This window comes from Notechis scutatus, chromosome 4 (assembly GCF_049901735.1).
Source record: "Notechis scutatus isolate UNSWTSFEM ecotype Mainland chromosome 4, rNotScu1.2, whole genome shotgun sequence".
Classification (NCBI taxonomy): domain Eukaryota; kingdom Metazoa; phylum Chordata; class Lepidosauria; order Squamata; family Elapidae; genus Notechis; species Notechis scutatus.
In genome coordinates this window covers 2,896,798-2,922,588 of record NC_142012.1, presented here as the reverse complement: position 1 = coordinate 2,922,588, position 25,791 = coordinate 2,896,798, and the positions used below count along the sequence as shown (strand labels likewise).

The 25,791-nt window shown below is 40.9% G+C and overlaps 1 pseudogene across 1 annotated transcript; it reads right to left on the bottom strand.

The window, feature by feature from the left end:
- Positions 1–20,736: 20,736 nt before the first annotated feature.
- On the bottom strand, positions 20,737–21,223 carry LOC113428261 (large ribosomal subunit protein eL20 pseudogene; annotated as a pseudogene). Its single transcript, XR_015749136.1, has one exon. The product of XR_015749136.1 is annotated as a large ribosomal subunit protein eL20 pseudogene (transcript).
- Positions 21,224–25,791: the final 4,568 nt, after the last annotated feature.

Genomic DNA, 25,791 nt, shown 5'->3' with positions numbered 1-25,791 from the left:
AGAGTAGAGTAGAGTAGAGTAGAGTAGAACAGAACAGAACAGATTAGATTAGATTAGATTAGAATAGAATAGAATAGAACAGAACAGAACAGAACAGAACAGAATAGAATAGAATAGAATAGAATAGAATAGAATAGAATAGAATAGAATAGAATAGAACTGGTGGCAAGCAGTTCCACTGGTTAATTGTCCTCCCTCTTAAGAAATTTCTCCTTAATTCCAGGTTGCTTCTCTCCTTGATTACTTTTTCATCCGTTGCTTCTTGTCCTGCCTTGTTACGTTTCCTGTTATGGAGGCCCCATTTCTTTAACCATGAAAATAATGAGCACCGTGAGCTGGGATCATAATGTGGTCACAACAAACCCTTTGGTATCCCTCCTTTTGGCTTGGATGCAACATTTCCTAGCTTATCCTCTTCCTAAAGAATTTATTCCTTTTTTTTTTTTTCCACTTCACGGTTACCACTAATCTTTTCCGCTCTCCTTTTCCTGCTTGGGAGTAACACTGAATCCTTCCTTCAGGACACATTCCAGAAAGAGGGTAAAAAGATCTTCTGAGGAACAGTCGCCAAGAGAAACACTCTCTCATCGGTTGGCATAGTACAATAACTATCTTCTGCCTGTAATTTAGCTGGGATCTGCAGAGAAACTGTATTTTAGGACATGGCTCGTGCCTGAAGAAGGAACTAGATTGGTGTGATAGCCACAAAAATTGTCCAGGTGGATAAGACCTCTCCAGAGAATCCACTGACAATGAGAAAAATGATATTAATATACAACCAGCAGAACAAAGTGAAAAAATATCAAATACAAATAGGGGAAGGGAAGGGAAGGAAAGGGAAAGGAAAGGAAAGGAAAGGAAAGGAAAGGAAAGGAAAGGAAAGGAAAGGAAAGGAAAGGAAAGGAAAGGAAAGGAAAGGAGGGAAGGGAAAGGAAAGGAAAGGAAAGGAAAGGAAAGGAAAGGAAGGAAAGGAAAGGAAAGGAAAGGAGGGAAAGGGAGGAAAGAAGGAGGAAAGGAAAGGAAAGGAAGGAAAGGAAAGGAAAGGAAAGGAAAGGAAAGGAAAGGAAAGGAAAGGAAAGGAAAGGAAAGGAGGGGAAGGGAGGGAAGGGAAAGGAAGAAAGGGGGAAAGGAAAGAAGGAAAGTTTATAAAAACAAATCCTGCAGACACACATGTATTTTTTTAAAAAAAACTTCACATGCTGCCACAAATCTATAACAGTGGTTCAAATTTATGCCACACATTAGATTTTCACAATATAGGATCATGTCAGTCAGTGAAGACCTAAATTCAAGGGCCGAAAATGATTTTCAACCCAAGATGTTAAGACATTTTGGCTGGTAGTTTTTTTCCAACAAAATAAAACCATACTTTTGGCTCTGCTTCAACCTCCATAAAATCCAAAGCTCTTCATGAACTGACAAATTCCACACTTGGGGAGATACAATTCATTATTGCATAAACATCTTTAAATTTTATTTCTCTTTGCAAATACATACTAACAATAGTCTGAATAGAAGGACGAGGAGTGACATGATAGCAGCCTTCCAGTATTTGAGGGGCTGCCTCAAAGAAGAGGGAATCAAACTATTCTCCAAAGCCCCTGAGGGCAGGACAAGAAGCAACGGATGGAAACTAATCCAGGAGAGAAGCAACTTAGAAATAAAGAGACATTTCCTGAGAGTCAGAACAATTAATCAGTGGAACAACTTGCCTCCAGAAATTGTGAGTGCTTCAACACTGGAAGTTTTTAAGAAGATGTTGGATAACCATTTTGTCTGATGTGGTGTAGGGTTTTCTACCTAGGCTGGGGGTTGGACTAGAAGACCTCCAAGGTCCCTTCCAACTCTGTTACTCTGCAATTCTATAATTCTGCCCCTAGTGGACAACTATAGAAAGGAAGTTTTCATCCCCATAAATATCTTCATCTCCCTCACTAAACGGATGACAAACAGCCCTATTTAAATAACTGCTGAAGTGTCTAAGAAATATAGGAAATGCTCTCGCTCTCTCTTTGATGAATTACTCTCATTCTAAGATCACAGAAGATATATTTAACACAGGACCAGAGATTTATTAATATTGGATATTCCGACTCTTTCTTCCAAAGTTCACCGCAAGTTGCCAATTTCTGTGTTAGTAACATTTTGCAGCTGTTTATAATTATGGATTAGAACCTTCCAAAACATTTGCTAATAAAATGAGCGATTTGAGGTTTTCGGAAAGCGCTAAAGCATGAATTCCACCCTGAACATTTAATAACTAATAACAGAGTTGGAAGGGGCCTTTGAGGTCACCCCCTGCTCAAGCAGGAAATCCTATACCATTTCAGACAAATAGTTATCCAATCTGTCCCAAAGAAGCTTTTTTCAAAACTCAGATGGATTTTGTTTTCCTTCATTTCTCTTCTTACTGAAGCTTCTTACTGAAGTTCAGTTCTTCTTCAGAACTGAAGAAGCTTCTTAGATGAGAAGCAAAACCTCTTCACGGAAAAACAAAATCCAGTTGCCTTTTGAAAGAGCATCTTTGGGATAACCATGAATCTCCACAGATGGTTGTCCAATCTCTTCTTAAAAACCTCCAGGTTTTTTTTTTAAACCTTTGTCTGAAAAATGTTTTATCTGAATGTCTCCCTACCAAAGTACAGTAGATTGCAATGCATTAACTGCTTTGAATTCACAAAAGGCTGGTTTAAGCTTTTTAATAATATCCTTTTTCTACCCAATTTCTCTAAAAACGTAACAGCAACAAAAAGACTCCCAAGAAAAGCTCTCTCCTAGTCCTTTTTTTCATTCAACTCAAGAAGACAGGCTGAAGATCCAGAGGGATCTCGACAGACTAGAACCCTGGGCCGTATCTCACAAAATGAAATTCAATGTAGACAAAAGTAAAGTCCTCCACTTAGGCAGGAAAAACCCAAAGGACCCATACAGACTGGGTGAAACCAGGCTCAATAGCAGGAACTGGGAGAGGGATCTTGGAGTCTTAGTGGGCAACCAGCTAAATAGGAGCCAGCTGTGTGCAGCAGCCGCCAAAAAAGCCAATGCAATCCCAAGTTGCATTCACAGAGGGATACAATCGAGATCAAGGGAGGTACTAATACCACTCTATAAAGCCTTAGTAAGGCCACACCTAGAGTACTGCACCCAGTTTTGGTCACCATGCTATAAAAAAGATGTTGATGCTCTAGAAAGAGTGCAGAGAAGAGCAACCAGGATGATGAGGGGACTGGAGACTAAAACATACGATGAACAGTTGCAGGAACTGGGCCTGGCTAGTCTAGTGAAGAGAAGGACCAGGGGAGACAGGAGAGCATCTTCCAGTATTTGAGGGGCTGCCACAGGGAGGAGGAAGGGGTCAAGCTATTAACTAAAGCACCTATAGGCCAGACAAGGAATAAAGGATGGAAGCTGATCAAGGAGAGATTTAACCTGGAAATAAGGAGAAACTTTCTGACAGTGAGAACAATCAACCCATGGAACAGAAGTTTCCCTCGGAAGTTGTGGGAGCTTCATCACTTGAGACTTTCAAGAAGAGACTGGACTGCCCTCTGTCAGAAATGGTGTAGGGTCTCCTGCTTGGATGGGGGTTGGTCTAGATGACCTACAAGATCCCTTCCAACTCTGATTATCTGTTATCTGTTAAACTAGACATCCCCAATTCCTGCAACCATTCCTCACATGTTTTAGTCAGGAACAATGTTCATTTGTTACAACCATAATGGGAAAAACCCTCTCTTTTTTTTCCCCTTCTTTCTACATCTCATCCCCACAGGAGCACACCGGCTTTTTGACTGGGGGAGTAAATTATTTTTATTCTGTCAGGGAGGAAATTGACCAAGATCTTTTGACATCTCCTATTCATGCCTCAGAAAGAACACCTTTCCTTCTTTTTCATCTGAAAGGCCATCAGTAGATAACAACCTCCCTCTCTCTTCTCTGCCATTTCTGAAATTCTCTTTGAGCTGTTAATGGCATGCTATAGGTGAAGAGACCATCACGGGATGTCTGAAAAGTGAGGCTTCACTCCGTGTTTCTGGCTCGCCTGGTTCAAGGCAAAAGCTGCGGTCCTCACCTCGCTTTGGAGAAAGACAACCCATATCAATCAAGGACCGGCTTTTTCTCGCCAGGCAGGACATTCAAAATTGGGAAGATCTGGGATGGAGGATGGGGGTGCAAACCTTGCTCATTTTTTAGGATGCTATTGAGGTAACAGATAACAGATAATCAGAGTTGGAAGGGACCTTGTAGGTCATCTAGTCCAACTCCCCACCCAAGCAGGAGACCCTACACCATTTCTGACAAATGGCAGTCCAGTCTCTTCTTGAAAGCCTTCAGGGATGAAGCTCCCACAACTTCTGAAGGCAACTTCTGTTCCATTAGTTGATTGTTCTCACAGGTCACATACATGTTCCAAAGGGGTGAGGCATTTCATGGTAATGCTCCTTCCGCCATTTTCAGGGGTGGGATTCTACCAGTTCACACCTATTCGCTAGAACCGGTTGTTAACATCCTAAGCAGTTGGGAGAACAGGCTGTTAGAAGAAATTACAGGGCTAATCCTGTAAGGAAGGCAGGAACGAAACATTCTGGTGTTGCTTACAGAAACTGCCTCTCCGTTAACCCTGATTACATCCTTGACAGGACTGAACTTCCTGTCTCAGGAACGTCTCTGGAGTTTTTTTCCTCTCCTTTGCTGGTACTTTGCTTGTGTGGAGTGACCATTCCAAGTTACAATGGCACTGAAAAAAGTGACTTATGACCATTTTTCACACTTACGACTGTTGCAGCATCCCCACAGTCACGAGAGGCCAGGCGAGGAGATGCATGCCTCGATGTGAGTGAAGTTGAGTTGGCCATGCCCACCCAGTCACATGGCCACCAAGCCACTCCCACAGAACCGATTGTTAAAAAATTTGAATCCTACCCCTGGCCATTTTGATGACATTTTTACTTATTTATTTCATTTAGTTTGTCAAGCATGTATGAGAAAACAAGTATAAGTATGAACATAACGTATAAATATACAAGTATAAACAGGTATAAGTATATACAGTACATAATAAATGAGTAGGAATAAATGGATAATTGGGGGCGGTAAGACAGGGACGGTAGGCACACTGGTGCGCTTATGCACGCCCCCTTTAAGGACCTCTTAGGAAAGGGGTGAGGTCAATAGTAGACAGTTTGAGGTAGAAGCTGCGATGGGTTGGAGCTGTAACCATGGAGTCAGGTAGGGCGTTCCAGGTGTTGACCCCTCTGTGGCTGAAGTCGTATTTTTTGCCATCGAGTGTGGAGCAGTTTACTTTGAGTTTGCATCAGTTGTTTGTGTTCTGACCCAGGCTTCTTCAAACGTAATTAATATCAAACTTGTTTTAAAAGGAAAACAAGCAAAACCTATTTTATTGCAACGCTGGGAATTGCTTTCATTCCCAGCCAGAACTAGGGGGATCTTAGACAGTTCCCCAAGATAAGCACACACCTTTCAGTGCTGGGGAATGCTGCCAAAAACAGAAGTCTCCAATTAATGATAACAGAAACCAACCGAAGTACCAGAAAAAACTAACCAAAGTACACAGAGCTTCTAGGAAGACTCGGAAAGATTTCGGCATTTGGGCCTAACTTTTATCCCTTATGGGAGGGGCAATCACCTCCCAGACTTACTCCCAAGTCACCCCTTTTGTCTCAGCTGCTCTTGCCTTCTAGCAGCTCTGTGCACGTGCGCACTGGGAACAGGCTCCCCTTGTTCCTCTGCCTCGCTGCTGCCAGACTCCGAAGGCTCCGGAGGCAGCACCCCACTCCCAGATGGTCCTGGCCCCATCCCTGCATCGGACGCAGAACCCTCATCCGAGTCCGTCCTCTCCAGATTCCCTGGCTGGTCCCCTTTCTTCCCACTGTCTGAACCAGCTGCCAGCAAACCACAACAGTTTGCCCATGTATTGTTGTGGTTGAAGCTGGAGAAGCCATTGACAGGCAAGATGTTAGAGCAGACCATTCGGTGAACTAGGCTTAGATTGGACTGCAGGCGGCGCAGTTCCAGATTGTCCTGGGCCCAAATTTTGAGCCAAGGGCCACAGGAAATTCTATGGTGAGTGGAGGAGTGGAGGACTTTTCTCGGGAAAGACCTCTGGACCCACTCCGTCGTGTTAATGTCCGATATACAGTGCGGGTTCCAGGCAGACGAGCTGTATTCAAGAATTGGTCTGGCAAAGGTTTTGTATGCCCTAGTTAACAATTCAATGTTGCTGGAGAAGAAGCTTCGCAAAATAAGGTGAACAACCCTTAAACCCTTTTTTTTGCGATGCTGTTACAGTGAGCTCTGGGGCTTAGATCGTTTGAGATTTGAGAAGATTGAAAAGACCTTGGATGGAGAATGGGGGTGCAAAACTTGCTCCTTTCTCAACGCGTACTGGGGTCACATACATGTTCCAAAGGGGTGAGGCCTTCCATGGTAATGCTTCTTCCGCCATTTTGATTCCATCGTTGCCATGGATACCCTGATTTCTCCATTTCTCTTTCTTTTTTTGAAATGCTGTTTAATCCGGGAGCTGCACCGGCTGCCGATTTGCATCTGGATCCAATTCGAGGTCCTGGTTGTCATCTTGAAAGCCCTACATGTCTTAAAACCACATTCTTTGAAAGACCGTCTTTTCTCAGTTATATTTATGTATCTAATGAAGTCCTAGGCTGCATTAACAGGGGGATGGAATCAAGACCATGTGAAGTATGAATAGAATAGAATAGAATTAGAATAGAATAGAATAGAATAGAATAGAATAGAATAGAATAGAATAGAATAGAATAGAATAGAATAGAATAGAATATTGGAAGATAGAATAGAATAGAATAGAATAGAATAGAATAGAATAGAATAGAATAGAATAGAATAGAATAGAATAGAATAGAATAGAATAGAATTCTTTATTGGTGTCCAAGTGTGATTGGACACACAAGGAATTTGTCTTTGGTGCAAATGCTCTCAGTGTCCATTAAAGAAAAGAGACATTTGTCAAGAGTCAAGAATCATAAGGTGCAACACTTAATAATAGTCGTAGGGTACAATAAGCAATCAAATCATACTAGGAAACAGTCAATATAAATTGTAAGGATACAAGCGACAAAGTTACAGCCATACAGTCACAAGTAGTTTCTTCCCCAAACCCCAAAAACTTTAACCTTAGACTGTCTACTATTGACCTCACCCCTTTCCTAAGAGGTCTGTAGGGGCGTGCATAAAGCGCACCAATGTGCCTACCGTCCCTGTCCTATTGTTTCTCTTATTCTTCTTTTATTTTTCTTATATGTACCCATTTCATGTATTCACAACTATGTATACACTTATACTTATTATCTTGTAAACAATTGGCAAATCAAATAAATAAATAAAAATAAATAAATAAGTGGGAGGGATGGGTGATAAGGAGTGATGAGGAGAATGGTAATAGTAGTGCAGACTTTGTAAATAGCTGGACAGTGTTGAGGGAGTTATCTCAACTATTATTGAATTAATACCGCTTTATAAGGCCTTGGTAAGACCATACTTGGAATACTGTCCCAAAGGAGCTTTTTCAAGAGGCAACTGGACTTTCTGGTTTTTCTTTGAAGAAGTTTTCCTCCTCATCCAGGAAGCTTCTTCAGCTCTTCAGCACCCAGGTGGAGGAGCAACTGCTTCGGGATGACCAAAGGGTCAGCCCTGTGACTCCTGCAGCTCTGGAATATGGGACCGACTGTTGTGCTTCACTGGCAGCAGGTGTGGACGGCTGAGGTCTTGGAGAGCGAGGACTCGGATGAGGGGCCTGTGTGTGATGCAGGGATGGGGCCAGGACCATCAGGGAGTGGAGTGCTGCCTTCGGAGATCGTGGAGGCTGGCAGCAGTGAGGAAGAGGCCCCCGAGGAGCCTGTGCCCAGTGTGCATGCATGCAGGGCTGCTCGAAGGAAAGAGCAGTTGTAGCAGCATGGGTGACTGAGGAGTAAGGCTGCAAGGTAACGGCCCCTCCCTTAAGAGATAAAAGCCAGCTGAGAAACTGGAGTTCTTTGCAGGAAGCAAAGACGTTTTTGCACTCAGGCCTTGTGGACGTTAGGAATATCTTGGTTGGTGTTTGGAGACTCTTTGTGTTTGAAATATTCCTTGGCAACTTTTATCTCGTGTTCTTGGCAGCCATGCACCACCTTGGCAAGGCTCGTTTTTATCTGGGACAATTAGTTTGAAACAGCCTTTTAACCGGGAAGGACCAGGAATTCGTAAAGAATCCTTAAAAGTTTTTTCTGTTACCTCCATTTCATGTTTGTTTCCTTGGAACCAGGTTTGGGTCGGAACACCGACTTTCCCACCAACATCAGCAAGCCACCATCATTTAAAATTATGAGTTTTGGTGGTCTCTGAGGTCCGAAAGGTTGGCCACCCCTGGACTAGATGACCTCCAAGGTCCCTTCCAATTCTGTTATTCTATTCTAACCTCGATTAAGTGAGTTTTGCCCCATTTTTAGGACCTTCCTCGGAAGAGTTCTTAAGTGAATCAGAGGACTTGTTAAGTGAGTTAAGGGGAATCTGGCTTCCCCATTTCACGTGACCCTCCCCCAGGGACACTGCAACTGTCACAAATACGAGTCAGTTGCCAAGCATCCAAATTCTGATCACGTGACCGTGGGAAAGCTGTGACAGTCATAAGAATGAAAAACGGTTGTAACAAGTCCCTTTTTTTCAGGGCCGTTGTATCTTGGGAACAGTCCCTGTGGTAAGTCTGGGACTACCTTACTACCCGTGTCTTCCTCAGAAAATGAAAAATCATGGAGAATTGAGTTTGGAGTACAGATTGAACCATTTTTTTCAGGGCCGTTGTAACTTCGGAGGGTTGCTTAGCACACCGTTGTAAGTGGGGGACGGCCAGTACGTTTGCTGGTCTTTAAAGGGATGCCTGCTTCTCCCTGGACCTTGGTAACAAGGTCAGCCAATGAACAGGCATAGCAACTAAATCAGCCAATGAGGACTGTTTGGAAACTGAAACTAGAAGTAGCCCAAGCTGGAAACTGAAACTAGAAGTAGCCCAAGCTGGAAACTGAAACTAAAAGTAGCCCAAGCTGGAAACTGAAACTAGAAGTAGCCCAAGCTGGAAACTGAAACTAAAAGTAGCCCAAGCTGGAAACTGAAACTAGAAGTAGCCCAAGCTGGAAACTGAAACTAGAAGTAGCCCAAGCTGAAACTGAAACTGAAACTAAAAGTAGCCCAAGCTGGAAACTGAAACTAGAAGTAGCCCAAGCTGGAAACTGAAACTAGGAGTAGCCCAGGCTGGAAACTGAAACTAGAAGTAGCCCAAGGTGGAAACTGAAACTAAAAGTAGCCCAAGCTGGAAACTGAAACTAGAAGTAGCCCAAGCTGGAAACTGAAACTAGGAGTAGCCCAAGCTGGAAACTGAAACTAGAAGTAGCCTAGGCGTGGCTCTATATTAAGCTCTGCAGCTCTGAAGCTCTGTGGAGCTCTGAGTCTGTCTGTTGAAAATGAAACTGCTTCTCTCCTCCTGCTTGCCTGCTGAACTAAAGTAAAAGAGAAACTAACTTGCTTGCTGAAGACTGGAGCTCTGCTCTGAACTTCCAGCATGTTTCTGTCTGAGTTTGCTCCATGTTGGAGAAATCTACAACCGGTTTGTAAAAACTACTTATTATGTTTATGAAGATGTTAAATGAAGCATCAGCCATCGGTGTTTATTTTTCTGGCGCTGAATTAACGCTGCAGAAACTCTGAACAGACCGATCCGCCGCTCCTCCGAAAGCCATAAATTGAAGGGCAACTGCCAAAAAGAGACCACTGTGCAATAAAACACAACAATGTCCATTTAAAAAGTGATCGTTGGTCACGCTCTTTCCGGCAACTTGGGGGAAAATACTCAAACCAATGAAGTTGGATTTCTTGACGAGACGTTTTCGGGGCTGTCCACAAAAAAAAATGGGGAAGGTTTTGCTCCAAGGGTCAGTGGCAGGTGAGGGGAGCACGGGGGGACACACACACACACACATGCACACAAATAAACACACCAATGCCAGTTTCACAGAGAAGAAATGGCTCTGGATTTCTCCATTCTTTCTGCCAGAAAGAACATTTTGAGCAGATTCACCCAGAGCCCCTGGATTCCCCTATTTGGTCATCTGTCAAAAGGGACCCAGAAGTTTCTGGGGGATTGTTCTGTCTTTCGGTGGCAAGTCTTTTTCTCTGAGTTCTGGTCCCTCCAGAGGTCTTTAGCCACCCAATTTGCCAGCTGTCTGGTGATCTGGCTTCCCTTCTTTCCCATATTCTGGAGCCCACCCCCAGCTCCCCACCTCCGGCTCTCCGTTCTCCCCAGGAGTCTGCAGCCTCTCCAGATGTTCATTTTTCCAGAGTCTCCACTTTCCCCAACTTCCCTCTTCCCAGAGCTCTATAGCCTCCTTCCCTCCCTCCCTCCCTCCCTCCCTTCCTTCCCTCTCTCCCTCTCTCCCTTTCCTTCCTCTCTTCCTTACTTCTTCATCTTCCTCCCTCCTTCCTTCCTTTTCTCCCTCCCTTCCTTTCCTTCCTTCCCTCTCTCCCTCTCTCTCTTCCTTTCCTTCTTTCCTCTCTTCCTTACTTCTTCCTCCCTCCTTCCTTCCTTTCCACTCTCTCCCTCCCTTCCTTCCCTCTCTCCCTTCCTTTCCTTCCTTCCTTCCCTCTCTCCCTCTCTCCCTTTCCTTCCTCTCTTCATCTTCCTCCTTCCTTCCTTCCTTTTCTCCCTCCCTTCCTTTCCTTCCTTCCCTCTCTCCCTCTCTCTCTTCCTTTCCTTCTTTCTCTCTTCCTTACTTCTTCCTCCCTCCTTCCTTCCTTTCCACTCTCCCTCTCTCTCCCTCCCTCCCTTCCCTCTCTCCCTTCCTTCCCTTCCTTCCTTCCCTTCCTTCATCTCTTCCTCTCCCTTCCTCTCTCTCTTCTTCCCTCCTTCCATCCATCCTCTCCCCCTTCCCTTCCTGTCTTCCCATCTCTCCAGCTGACTACCACTGGACCTTGTCCCCCCGCGGCTCTGCAGCCACCCCATCGCCTCTCCACACTCTCATTACATTCGAAACTGAGGTATCCGGAGGGTATTCCTGCACGTGGCAACGATCCAATAGCATTCATTAGACAATTTAGGTTACTTAAGCAGCTGAGGCGAGATCACAGGCATTTCTTTCCAAGTAATAGAAACACTCAGGTCCCAAGTCCTGCTCTGCTTTCAAGCTGTCATGCTTTGAAGATTTTGCTGAACTGAAACGTCCTTCCTTCCTTCCTTCCTTCCTTCCTTCCTTCCTTCCTTCCTTCCTTCCTTCCTTCCTTCCTTCCTTCCTTCCTTCCTTCTCTCTTCTCTACCTTATCCATCCTTCCTTCCTTCCTTCCTGGATATCATATCTCTCTCTCTCTCCCTCTCTCCCTCTCTCCTCTCTCTCTCTCTCTCTCTTTCTCTCTCTCTCCCACTCCCTCCCTCCCTTCTCTCTTTTCTCCCTTCTCCTTCCTTCCTTCCTTCCTTTCTCAGATGAACCTATGATAACTATCCAAGGAACAAGAATTCATTCATTCATTCATTCATTCATTCATTCATTCATTCACTAATGTCTTCATTTATTCATTCATGCATTGATGCATTTATTCATTGATTTATACATTAATGCATTCATTCATCCGTTCATTTATTGATGTCTTCATTTATTCAGTCATGCATTGATGCTTTTATTCACTGATTTATACATTGATGCATCCATTCATCCATCCATTCATCCATTCATTTATTGATGTCTTCAATCATGCATTGATGCATTTATTCATTGATTTATACATTAATGCATTCATTCATCCATTCATTTATTGATGTCTTCATTTATTCATTCATGCATTGATGCCTTTATTCACTGATTTATACATTGATGCATCCATCCATCCATCCATCCATTCATCCATCTATTCATTTATTGATGTCTTCAATCATGCATTGATGCATTTATTCATTGATTTATGCATTAATGTATTCATTCATCCATTCATTTATTGATGTCTTCATTTATTCAGTCATTCATTGATGCTTTTATTCACTGATTTATACATTGATGCATCCATTCATCCATCCATCCATCCATTCATCCATCCATTCATTTATTGATGTCTTCAATCATGCATTGATGCATTTATTCATTCATTTATACATTAATGCATTCATTCATCCATTCATTTATTGATGTCTTCATTTATTCAGTCGTTCATTGGTGCTTTTATTCACTGGTTTATACATTGATGCATTCATTCATTCAGTTATTCATTCATATTGGCTGTTCAACTCCTGTGGACTCTGAGGAGCTACACCCTCTTCAAGAACAGAAGGTTTTAACAGTGGCAAGGCTCATCTTAGCCCAATATTGGAAATGTGGAAATACTCCCCCCAACTTCATGATCATAAAAAAAGTTTTGGAATGTGCAGAAATGGACGGGTTATCATTGGAACTTAAAAATAAGGAGGTATCAGAATATGATGAGATTTGGAATTGTTGGCACAATTGGCTAGAAGACAGGCATGGAATCAATAAAACAAAATCCAAAAAAATTTATGATGGAAACTAGCAACATTACTTGGAATTAGATTTGTAATATATAATTAGATTAAACTTTGTATTATATGTTTAAAGTAATAACTGTGAAAGAGTATTTTACGTAGTATGAAAAATGTCAGATTGAGTGAACACTGTTGGCTTAAGTTGCGATAAGCAGAAAGTTTGATTTTACTGTATTTGTACAAATTTGTTTAATAAAGTATTTTTAAATTTATTATAAAAAAAAAAAAGAACAGAAGATCCTTCCTCATTAAGAAAATGCCCTCCTTTCTATTACAGGTCATCCTTGACTTACGACCACAACTGAGCCCAACTTTCCAGTTCCTAAGCAAGTCGTCTGTTAAGTGAGTTTTGCTCTATTTTACGACCTTCCTTGCAACAGTTGTTCAGTTAGCAACAGGGTTCTTAAGTGAATCTGGCTTCCCCCATTGGCATCACGAAATAAGGCATGCTATATGACATAAAATTTAAAACAGAAAATACAAGATTAAACTATGTGCGAGTTAAACAGATCCGGCCCAGAAAACTAGCAACCTGAATGACCCAAAAGGCAACTGGACTTTCTGTTTTTTTCTTTGAAGATGTTTGGCAATTGGGCTTCCTTGGTCCAGTTGCCTCTTGAAAAAAAGGACCTTTGGGACAACCATTACAGATTATAGATTAACAGAGTTGGAAGGGGCCTTGTAGGCCATTTGGTCCAACCCCCCACCCAAGCAGGAGACCCTACACCATTTCTGACTGATGGCAGCCCAGTCTCTTCTTGAAGGTCTCAAGTGATGAAGCTCCCAAAACTTCCGAGGGCAACTTCTCTTCCATGGGTGGATTGGTCTCACTGTCAGGAAATTCTGCACGACTATTATTATTAATCTTCTCATTGCTCCTTATCGCTCATCCCCTTCCACTTATGACTACATGATTCTAATTTTGTTGCTTGTATCCTTACAAATTATATTGATGTTTCCTGGTATGATTTGATCGCTTATTTGTACCCTGTGACGATATTAGGTGTTATATCTTGACGAATGTATCTTTTCTTTTCATGTACATTGAGATCACATGCACCAAGACAAATCCGTTGTGCGTCCAACCACACTTGGCCAATAAAGAATTCATTCATTCAGCTCATGAAGCTGAAGAAGCTTCTTGGATGAGAAGAGAAAAGTCTTCAAAGAAAAACCAGAAAGTCCAGTTGCCTCTTGGAAAAAAAGCATATGAAGAGGAGGAGAAATTCTGTATAGTGTTAAAAATGTAGGGGGGTTAATACCTTATTTAGATACAGAATATTAGCTGCAGGAACTGGATATGGCCAGTCTAGAGAAAAGAAAGACTAGGGGGGACATGATAGCAGGATTCCAGTGTGGAAAGGGAACTTCACGAGGACAGTGGTGTCACCCAAGCAGGAAAAGCCCAAAGGGAACATCAAGCCAGCCATAAAACAAACTTGCATAGGAAAAGGAATCAAATAAAAGGTATTAAAGAAGCCCCTTAGACAAAAGCCCAAATAATTAAGAAAACTAGGGAAGCAAGAAAAGAAAACCCTTACAAACACAAGACATGCCAAATCAGCAAAACAAACAAGACAAACGACACAAAATATATTGCAAAGGAGACAGACAGGAGATTGCCACAAAACAAATATAAGAAACCATTAAGCAAAAAAAAAAGAAGAAGATTAGGACGAAACCGATAATCCAATCAAACCACCCCGCAAAGTTTGCCTTCTGCACCCCGCGGAGTTTACCCTCCGGCGGAAATGAAGACAACCCCTGACAGGATTTAAAACATTAAGAAATACAAACACAAGCACACACACACAAAATGAGAAAAAAAGGTATAAAAATCAGGGACTTAACCATACAAAGGTAGCTAGCCCAGGAACGCAGACTTCTTGCTATCTCTCGCCTTCCTGAAAAATAAAAAGATCCAGCTTTCAAGCAGTTGTCTGTATCCTTGCACCGGAGCTCTCCCAGTGGGAAAATCGAATCCTCAGAAGAAAGGCATTAGACAGCCTTTCAACACCAGCATTTGAGGGGCTGCCATAAAGAGGAAGGAGACCATTTATTTTCCAAAGAACCAGAAGGCAGGACAAGAAACCATGGATGGAAACTAATCAAGGGGAGAAGCAACCTGGAACTAAGCAGAAACTTCCTAGCAGTAAGGACAATCAACCAGTGGAACAGTTTGCCACCAGAAGTTGTAGGTGCTTCATCAATGGAGGTTTTTAAGAAGAGATTGGGCAGGCAGCCACTTGTCTGAAATGGTATAGGGGGCTGGACTAGAAGACCTCCAATGTCCCTTCCAGCTCTATTCTGGTTGATCTAAGGGAGCTTTTCCTGGATTTTAATCTCTGTTAATCTGGTTTCCTGTCAGGGCACCTGTATTATGAAATGGCCCACTGAGAACTCAGTGGGTCGCCCCTCCGACTTCCATTCTCGGGTTTCTGTTTTCAGAAACAAAACATGATCTAAGAGAGGCTTTGGTTTGAAGTCAGGTTATTGGCTTGTTAAATTGGTTTACGCAGGTGGCAGGTGCACAAACCTTTCCTTTCTCTTCTCCTAATTTTTGCTCCAAGGGTACTGTGGAGATTTCACAGTTCTGCTTTGATGGTGCTTTGTAAAATGCCCAAAATGGGCAACGATTCTGTAAACACACACACACACACACAAACACAACACCAAACAGGGAGATGCGTGTGCAGAAGCGAGATTTTTTTTTAAAAAAAATAAGAGTTTAGCCTCCAAAATAATGCCAAAGCTTCAAGGGTCCCTCAGGAGAAATTCTGCCTAGTGTTAACATTGTAGGGGGATTAATACCTTATTTAGATACAGAATATTAACAGACTTGGAAGGGACCTTGTAGGTCATCTAATTAATTAATTTATATTGTCGTCTATTCACCCATGGCTTACACAATGTAAAAACCATATTTAAAACAAAAATAAAAATAAAAAAACAATAAAAACTAACAAAAAGAATCCAATAAATGAATCAAGTACAATAGAACAAAATCTGGAAATATACATATATATATATTTAGGAATGTAAGAATGCCACCGTTACAAAGAGATTTGGTGATCTTTGACAGCTTTCATTCATTCCCCGACTTGAAATCATTTCCAAGGAGCCAGGAGGCTGGAGACGGATGACGCTCGGCAGCAGGAACATTAGCTGGCCAAGGGGGTTTCATCCATCAAAGTTAATGTCAACGCAGGTTCTAACGGGGGCTGCCCTCCTCTCGTCTCGTCTCGCTGTCCAGTTTCTGGGCTGAAACATCCATCAGGATTGGGAAAGGATTAGAGCAGATCTTCAGGCAGGTTTTGCGACTTCCAATCAACGCCAAGTGAATCTTTCAAAGGCTTTTTCCAAAAGGTGCTTTGTCCCAAAGGCAGCTGGACTTCCTCATCCCTCTGAAGAAGCTCCTTGGATGAGAAGCAAAATGTTTTCAAGCGGGGGGGGGACCCTAAAAAGCACAGTTGCCTTCTGGAAAAAGCACTTTTGGGATAACCATGAACGGGATGATTCAGAATCTCCGTAGACCAGAGGTGGGTCTTTAGCCGGTTCTGAGCAGTTCCGGAGAACTGGGAGTGGAAATTTGGAGTAGTTTGGCGAACCAGCCAATCGCCACCCCCATCTCTTCTCCGCCTCCCATGGAGTCCCAGCGGATCGGCTGGGTCTCCTTTGGTTGCCCTGCACAGGAGAAGGGAGCTGGAAAGCAGGTCAGTGGGGAGGGGAGGGGAGGGGGATTTTGCAGTACATCCTTCCCCCCAGGTGTGGGGTGGGAATGGAGGTACTACAGTATCCTTCCCCTGCCACACCCACTAAGCCACGCCCTCCAAGCCTCACCCACAGAACCAGTAGTGAAAGAATTTGAATCCCACCACTGCCATAGACACTCAAGTGGAAACTGTACGGAGGAAGGGGCCTTGTGGAACACATGGAGACACAAGAAATTAACCAACGCCTTCTTCATTTGACCTGGTTGTGTACCAGAATCTCCACAGACAGAGAAGAACAGAGCTCGGAGTGACAGGATAGCAGCCTTCCGATCTTTGAGGGGCTGCCCCTAAGAAGAGGCAGTCAAGCTACTCTCCAAAGCCCCAGAAGGCAGGACAAGAAGCAATGGATGGAAACTCATCCAGGAGAGAAGCAACTCCTTTTCTATTCTGTTCTATTCTGTTCCGTTCTGTTCTGTTCCATTCCATTCTATTGTATGCTATCCTATTCTATCCTATCCTATCCTATCCTATCCTATCCTATCCTATCCTATCCTATCCTATTCTATTCTATTCTATTCTATTCTATTCTATGCTATGCTATTCTATTCTATTCTATTCTGCATTCTAATTTATTCTAATCTGTTCTTTAATTCTATTCTATTCATTAATTCTATTCTATTCTGCATTCTAATCTATTCTATTCTTTAATTCTATTCTATTCTGCATTCTATTCTATTCCATTCTATTCTATTCCATTCTGCATTCTGTTCTATTCTGTTCTTTAATTCTATTCTATTCTATTCTGTTCTATTCCGTTCCGTTCCATTCCATTCTACATTCTTTTCTTTTTTTATTCTATTCTATTCCATCCCATTCTGCATTCTATTCTATTCTATTCTATTCTATTCTATTCTATTCTATTCTATTCTATTCTATTCTATTCTATTCTGCATTCTAATTTATTCTAATCTGTTCTTTAATTCTATTCTATTCATTAATTCTATTCTATTCTGCATTCTAATCTATTCTATTCTTTAATTCTATTCTATTCTGCATTCTATTCTATTCCATTCTATTCTATTCCATTCTGCATTCTGTTCTATTCTGTTCTTTAATTCTATTCTATTCTGTTCTATTCTGTTCTGTTCTGTTCTATTTCATTCCATTCCATTCCATTCTACATTCTTTTCTTTTTTTATTCTATTCTATTCCATCCCATTCTGCATTCTATTCTATTCTATTCTATTCTATTCTATTCTATTCTATTCTATTCTATTCTATTCTAAATTCCTATACTAAATTCCTATTCTAAATTCCTATTCTATTCCTATCTTATTCTATTCTATTCTAATCTCTATTCTCTATTATATTCTCTATTATATTCTCTATTCTATTCTATTTTATTCTGTTCTATTCCATTCCATCCTATTCTATATAATCAGTAACATCATAACATCAGTAACATCAGTAACAATGAATGTCACGTTCCACACTGTTCCAACTAGTTAACCAAGTTAATGTTTCTTTTGCAAACTTATTTTTATTTATTTAACTTATTTATTTTTTTCTGGACAAATAATGCATGTGCACCAGCTCAGTTGTAAAATGTCAGGTTTGAGGCCAAGGAAGCCCTGCTTTTCAAAGATTTTCTATTGAATTTAATTTAAAAAAAATAAATCACATTCTCTTTCCTATTAAAATATATATATATCTGTGGTGGCTTAGATGCTACTCAATATATCCCTAAAGAACAATAGAGGGTTGTTGTTTTTTGTTGTTATAAGAATCTGGAAACAAGGAAATGTATTTTATGAGTCCTTGAGGTCTGTTTAGGTCTTGAGTTTCATTTTGACTGAAACCACATAAAAACCTATAAAAATTTTCAGGAAGCAAACTTCCGGTTTGTTTCTCGTCGGTGTTGGTGTAGAATCCGCGATCGTGTGTGGTTTTGCCCAAGCTCCCTTGCTGGAGGGTCCCGATCGGGACCGGAGTCACCCTGGTGGGGTGGTGAAGAAGGGGGAAATTGCCCGGAGGGTCGAGGGGAACTGCAACTCCCCTCCCTGACAGGAAAATCCCTCCCAAAGGCAAGCTGCAGCAGTGGTCTTAAAATGGCCACCACGAAGACAAAGAACATTCCGGGAAACTAAGTTTTGTGCTGGAGAGAGAAGTAGCGGGCAAAGTGTGAACCAGGCAAAGGACATCGCTTTTGGGTTACCCCGGTATCAAATTAAAGGGCTATTTTGGAGGAAAGTGTATGGAAGCGGCGACCAGAGAAAGTGAGAAAGAAAATGGGTTTTTAAATTTGGATTTGATTATTTTACTGGACTAATCTAGATGAGAAATTTAATGGAAAATACATTAACACAACAAAGGTTTAAAAATTAAACTGGACAGATATTGAATTGTGGGCACTTAAAGGGCATAACTAAATGCTGGAATTGAGTGTGTTGAAAAGAATAGTTAATGATTGAAATTAGTGAACTTAATAAAAATATTATATTCAGCAAAGAAAGTTAAAAAGAAAAAGACTCAAGAGCATCACCTGATGGTACAGGAAAAATTTAATATGTTTTAAAATGAGTGTCTAGTCCTTTTGAGACTTTGGATTTTGGAACTTGAAAGAAAATAAAAGGAACTTTACTATTGCCAGTAATTTGGGAAATAGCTGAGAGGCTAATTAGAGGATTTGGAATAAAGACTCAAGAGTATGAATTGTTGAAAATAAACTCAAAAGATATTGGCTGAAATAATACACTGGACTCTGAGATTGAATACATCTACGAAAGAAGAGGATTTCAGATATTAAGGAAAAGGAAAGAAAAAGAAAAAAGGAGAAGATATAATGGAGGAGCTACTTGTTGATATAAGACTGGACTCACAAGATATAAGATCAGTTATGCAAGATACAAGGGACATGATAAAAATCAAACTTGAAATGTGTAATTATGTACTACAGAAATTAGAAATGGTGACTCAGCATACATAAGTACATAATAAACCAGAGGGGGAGGAGTTTTATAAAGAAGAAGCCAATTTAGAAGGACAAAACGAACAACAGGGGAGGAAAGGAATTAGAATTAAAAATGTGTGGTCTGATGGGATGATAAAAAGGAGAATGGTTCGGAAAATGGCTAAAGAGAGAAGGGAAAAGCCAAAAAAGGAAGTGCAAAAGAAAAATCAAAAGAGGAAGAGGGAAAAGTTGAATAACTGTAATAAGAAAATGAGGGGAATAAGAATGCGGGGAAAGGGAATTAAGAGAAAGGACCAGAAAACAAAGAGGATCAGGAAACAAATAAGGATGAAAAGAAGGTACACTGTTCAAAGTGTGAGAGATCATGGGTGAAAAAAAAGGGATAAGGAAGGGGATTCCGCAAGGTAATACATGTTGGGATGTATAAGAATATATTGAAAATAGATATATATATTTTTTGAATTTTGTAATGTATAGATGATTCATAGAGGAAAATATAATGCGGAATCTGAGAAATATATATATATTTGTGTTTTTATACTAGATAGGGAAATTGACATTAAGGAAGAATGAAGGTGGTTAGCTTGAATTATTAACTAGAGGGGACAATTATATTTACAGATAAGGATTAATAAAATGACAAATGTAACAGAAAAAAATAATATGAGAAATGACAATAGAAAGGAGATGAGAATTTTAGATAATATTGAAAAATAAGATATGAGAATATACTAAGAAAAATGGAAGGGGATATATTAGGATTTGGAATTGAACAAATGAACATAGAATTGAGATGAAAATTTTAGATAATATTGTAAAATAGGATAACATGAATTGGAATTGGATAAGATAAGCTTAATATTTAATAATGATAAGGATGAAATAATGTGAAATTAAACAAATAAAATGAATAGGTAACTATGGTCATGTTTTCATTGAAATGTGAAACCTGAAATCATACTGCTTGCCAAATGAAAACTTTTTATTAAAAAAACAATGAAATGAAAACAGGGAGAAAATTGAATAATGGAATTACTAACTGATATGGTGGTAGGCATTTGGAGAGAATATGGTTGAAAATAAATACTGAAGAAGTATGAATTAATATGAATATATGCAATGAGAGATGTATGATATATTGATGCCACACTGTTAATGTATTGTTATATGTAGATTGAAATTAAAAAAAAAATTGGGAAAAAATTTCGGGAAGCAGACTCTGGTTGTTATTCTAAATTGAATTATTTATCCATCTCTTGTAATAAAATGGAAGCCTTCTTGACATCGTTCCTACAGAGAATCTGCGTCTTGAAAGTCAAAGCTACAATATTGTCAAGCCCAAAATTGACATATGGGTAGCCATTTTAATTTAGCCTTATTATATATTCCTTTTATTTCTTTCTCTTTGCTGGTTATGGGGGGGGGGGAGGGTTTCAGGCTTGCCACATTCCTAAGATAGGAGGAGTGGAGATAGAAAGAATTGTTTAGGCTAGGTGGCTCTCCTTTCCGTGGGAACGAAAGCTGACCCTGCTAAGATCTGGAGGTGGAGATTTGCTAGCAGCAATCTCTTCAACCTTCATGATCTGAATAGAATGAGCACGAGCTCTATGACGTGCTCCCATATCACGATAGCACTGTGTAACAGCTCCAGCAGTTGTTAAATCCCTGTATTCCCTGTACATATTGTGAGTTCCACTACGAGAATCATAGCGCAGCCAAATACCAAAATTTTTCACCTTCAGAGGAGATTTCTCAAAAACCTGTCCACAGTATACAATTTCCCCAGAAGATTTTTTCATCTTCTTCAGTTGCGAGACAAAATACCAGAAACGGGACTTTGCAACAACATGGTTAGGAGCAAAGATGCGCATACGATAGAGAGGTGGTGTTGGACATTTGGGAGTAGGAAGGCATCTCCCAACAACTTTATACTCCCTCAGCGTACCCGACGCCTTCATGGTCTCGCTTCTCTCAGATTGATGACAACAGGCAACGTTGATTTACTTCTATTAGAAAATGTGATTTGGGGGGGACTATTTCTAACTTCCAATATTATGTGGTATAATTCTGGGTTGTGTCAGATCCGGAATGACAACAGACTTTGCCAATTTGATGCTTTCCTAAATAAAAGAAATTGTTTTGGAAGATAGACTTTGCTCTTTTCTTTTTAAATGGATTTCATCACTTGGAAACCTGACAGATATTTGCTTAAGTTTCCCTCAAATATCCCTCCTAGAGAGATGGAGGTTTGATAGATGAATAGTAAAATTATATCTGAGTTTTGCTGGAAATAATTTATCTTTTTAATTTGTCATCTTGCTTGCTCTTTCATTCTTAAGAAAAGGAATTATTTTTCATGTCAGAGGTAGCGGGGGGAAATTTGGTTATTTCAGGATGTTTCTCATGTCACTTTTCCCTGGGAGATGTTCGTTTTATGCTGGAAACTCTCTATGCAATTAACTCTACCTGCAATTTTGCAGTCATGTGTTAAAAGAAAAAAAAGGTGTGAGGTAGGATTTAAAGAACTCAAGCAGAAAAAATGTTAGGCAGAGTTAATCCACTTTAGCAACTTTACAATGTAGGGACTTCAAATCCCAAATCTACCACTCCGGCTAGTGCCACTTGGAGTAGTGTATCATTCTCACAAGCCCATTATGAACCTAAAATAGTCTAAAGATAGAGATAAATAGGATAGCAGAAGGGAAAGATCTTTGGTGCTCTCTCAGCTGGGCTGTTTTCTTGTGGAGGTTTTATGACCCATCTAGATAACATCATCAGTGCTAGAGAGAATTGGGCTCCATTGTGGCCGTACGTCAAGGATCGCTCATAATGCCAAATGACCGCATTGGCATTGAGTGCCACCGCAAGAAAGGTGAACAACCCAGCAGGGTATAATACAGGTAACTCAGTGGTGGGATTCAATTTTTTTTTTTACTACCGGGTCTGTGGGTGTGGCTTTGTGGGCGTGGCTTTGTGGGCGTGGCAAGGGAAGGATACTGCAAAATCGCCATATTCCCTTCCCACTCCTGGGGGAAGGATACTGCAAAATCCCCCTTCCCTCCCCACCCAACTAACCTGCTTTCCAGCTCCGTTCTCCTCTGCAGGGCCACCAAAGAAGACCCGGCCAATCAACTGGGACTTGGGAGGCGGAGAATAGATGGGGCGGGGCCAGACAGAGGTGGTATCTGCCGGTTCTCTCAAAACTACTCAAAATTTCCTCTACCAGTTCCCCAGAACCGGTCCCAACCGGCTGAACACCACCTCTGCTATAGTTCCTTATATCCGATGGAAATGGTAGAGTGAACTCCAAAAGTGGCCAATATGGCTGTGTTGCCTATAAATTTTGAAATTCACTTAATCGCAAATATAAAACCCGTGACTTGCTTTTATGTTTATTAGATATCGCTTGTACAAACCCCACACTGTCTTTTATTGTGTTAAACACGTGAGTCCTAACCTGCTGCAGTAATGGACTCCTTGTTGTTATAGTCTTCTGAGTTTTATAGATTTGTACTTCAGTTTGAAAAGATCGTAGACTCTGATCATTTGGATAAGTCAATAGGATTTTGTTGGACTATAGACTTGGTCATTCAGTTTAGTTTTATAGATTTTACTGTGTTCCCCACCCCCAAAATAAGACCAGACCTTATATTCATTTTTGCTCCAAAAGACGCATTAGAGCTTATTTTCCAGTTAGGTCTTATTTGGGGGGAAATATAGCACACTAAATGCGTCTGTCTGGCTCACAATCTTAACTGAGGTTTATTTTGGGAAGTAGGGCTCACACGAGCATCCTGGCTTATTTTCCAGATGGGTCTTATTTTTAGGGAAACAAGGCAGTTATATTTTACCTATACTTTCCTGACTTTTATTATTTTGTGTTTGTGGCATTATATTTATATAAATGTTATCACTATCGACTGGATAGCATTTGTTTGTCTCTTCTACCCTGTAATGTTACATGGGCTCGTTTCTCAAACTTTTTGCTCTTTCCATTTTTTTAAAAAAAAATGGAGATCACTGAAAGAGCTTTAATTCATTTATTATTTATTTATATGTCTTATCTCTAAGAAATCAGGGGTGTCTAACCTTGAGAAGTTTAAGAATTGTGGACTTCAACTCCCAGAATTTCCCAGAAATCTAAAACAATTTATGAAAAAAATGGCTTGATATATTCCTTTTTTCCATCGCCATTGAGATCATATCAATCATGACATGTTATGGAGAAGAAACTTTAGACCGGGGGTATCCAACCTTGAGAATTTTAAGAATTGTGGACTTCAACTCCCAAAATTTGCCAGCCAAGACTGGACACCCCTGCTTTAGGCAAAATTGAAAATGGTCTAATCTATTTTTTAAATCTCAGTTTCCATTTGGAAACTATAGGAGTGTTAGCCAATTGCTCTTTTACGCCCACCTAAAAACTGAAAGAAATGTATTGGGAATAGAAAAAGCAAACCATCAGCAGAAAATTCTCCAGTTCTATAATTGGCCCGATATTGTTTGATCAGCGGATTTATATAAATAGTCAAGTCAACATCCGTCTTTCTTAACGAGCAATCATTTTGACAAAGGTGTTTGATAATCAAGCTTGCTTTTCACTGGGCCAATTATAGTACAGAAAATTATTTCTGGTTATGACATTGGGCAAAAAAACCATAAATTATATTCTTTTGACCTTATTAAGAATCCATTAACATTCAAGTCAGGGACAATAACCTGCTATGCAAGAAGGCAACATGGGTGAAGACCGAAATTATGTGCAATTGCAATTTCACTATCTGAAAACAGCAAAATTAGCCAGGCTGGAAGAAAAGAGCACGCTCAAATAGGTTATTTCCTTTAAATGCCAAGCATCATTTACTTTCATGCCAAAGGCTGCAATTTGCTTGGTGTCAGTGTTGGTTAAAAGCCAGGGTTTGATTTGAGTTTCCTACAGTATGATTTTAAAATAATAATAATTAATAATAACCCTGGATTCGAACAAGTTGCAAATGCAAAATCATTTAATATTAAAGTTTTAATACAAGAATACGTTACTATTTGGCAGGAAGTGGTGAAATCTCACATTAATCTGTTTCTGAGATCCAGCAGTAGATATAAATGGTTAAATGAATTCAATATCAGAAAGAGCGTTAAACAAGAATGTGGTTCTCTGAAACTCAGGCCCTTCTTGCCTAAGTTTCACACAGAATTTGAGCATTTTACAAACGTTTGACCGAAAAGCCGTTTTATTTTGAGAATCTGGGCTATGCTAAATGAATTCATCATTCCTCTGGGACAATTTTTGTCTCCTCTCTGATGATCAAATTTTATTAAAAGGCATAAACTATCGTGAGTTCCATCTCAGGAAAGAAAAGCTGAGGCCATTTAATAAAACGAGAGGGTCAAAATAGGTGTAAACAGAATCCTGGTGTTTTGGGGGGTTTTCTTTCTTATGACATTATTTTTCTCCTACTATTTTTGTCTCTTGTGACCTGTAAGGGAATGGTATCTGGAAGAAGGAAGGAAGGAAGAAGGAAGGAAGGAAGGAAGGAAGGAAGGAAGGAAGGAAGGAAGGAAGGAAGGAAGGAAGGAAGGAAGGAAGGAAGGAAGGAAGGAAGGAGAGAAAGAAGAAAGAAAGGAGAAGGAGAAAGGAAGGAGGAGAAGAAAGGAGGGAGGGAGAAAGGAGGAAGGAAGGAAGGAGAAAGAATGAGAGGAAAGAAAGAAGGAGGGAAGGAGAGAGAAGAAGAGAGGGAGGGAGAGAGGAATGGGAGAAAGGAAGGAAGGAGAGAATTGAGAGGGATTTGGTGGAAGAGATGAGGAGGGAGGGAGGGAAGGAGGGAGGAAGGAAGAAAGGAAGGAGAGGGAATGGAGGGAGGGAGGGAAGGAGGAGAGATGAGGGAGGGAGGGAGGAAGGGAGAAGGAAGGAAGGAAGGAGAGAATTGAGAGGGAGGGAGGAGAATTGAGGGAGGGAGGGAAGGAGGGAAGGAGGGAGAAAGGAAGGAAGGAGAGAATTGAGAGGGAGGGAGGGAAGGTGGAGAGGAGGGAGGGGAGGAAGGGAGGAAGGAAGGAGAGAATTGAGAGGGAGGGGAGGGAAGGAGGAGGAGGGAGGGAGGGAGGGAGGAAGGGAGAAAGGAAGGAAGGAGAGAATTGAGAGGGAGGGAGGGAAAGGAGGAGGAGGGAGGGAGGGAGGAAGGAAGGAAGGAAGGAAGGAGAGAATTGAGAGGGAGGGAGGGAAGGAGGAGAAGGGAAGAAAGGGAGGGAGGGAGGGAGGAAGGAACCCTCTCCCTTCTAGCACTGATGATATTACCTGGTTGGGTCATGAAACGTCTGCAAGAAAACCACCCAGCTCAGAGAGCACCAAGGACCCCACAGTTCAACCCCTGAGCTCTTCTATCGGTATACCCCATTACTGCATCAGATTAGCTGTTTTGGCCATAGGGGAGCATTGAAAAGTTGCTCTTTTGCAGCCACTTTTATCCTTTGGAAGGATTAAAATAATCATTATTATTATTATTATTATTATTATTATTATTATTATTATTATTATTATTATT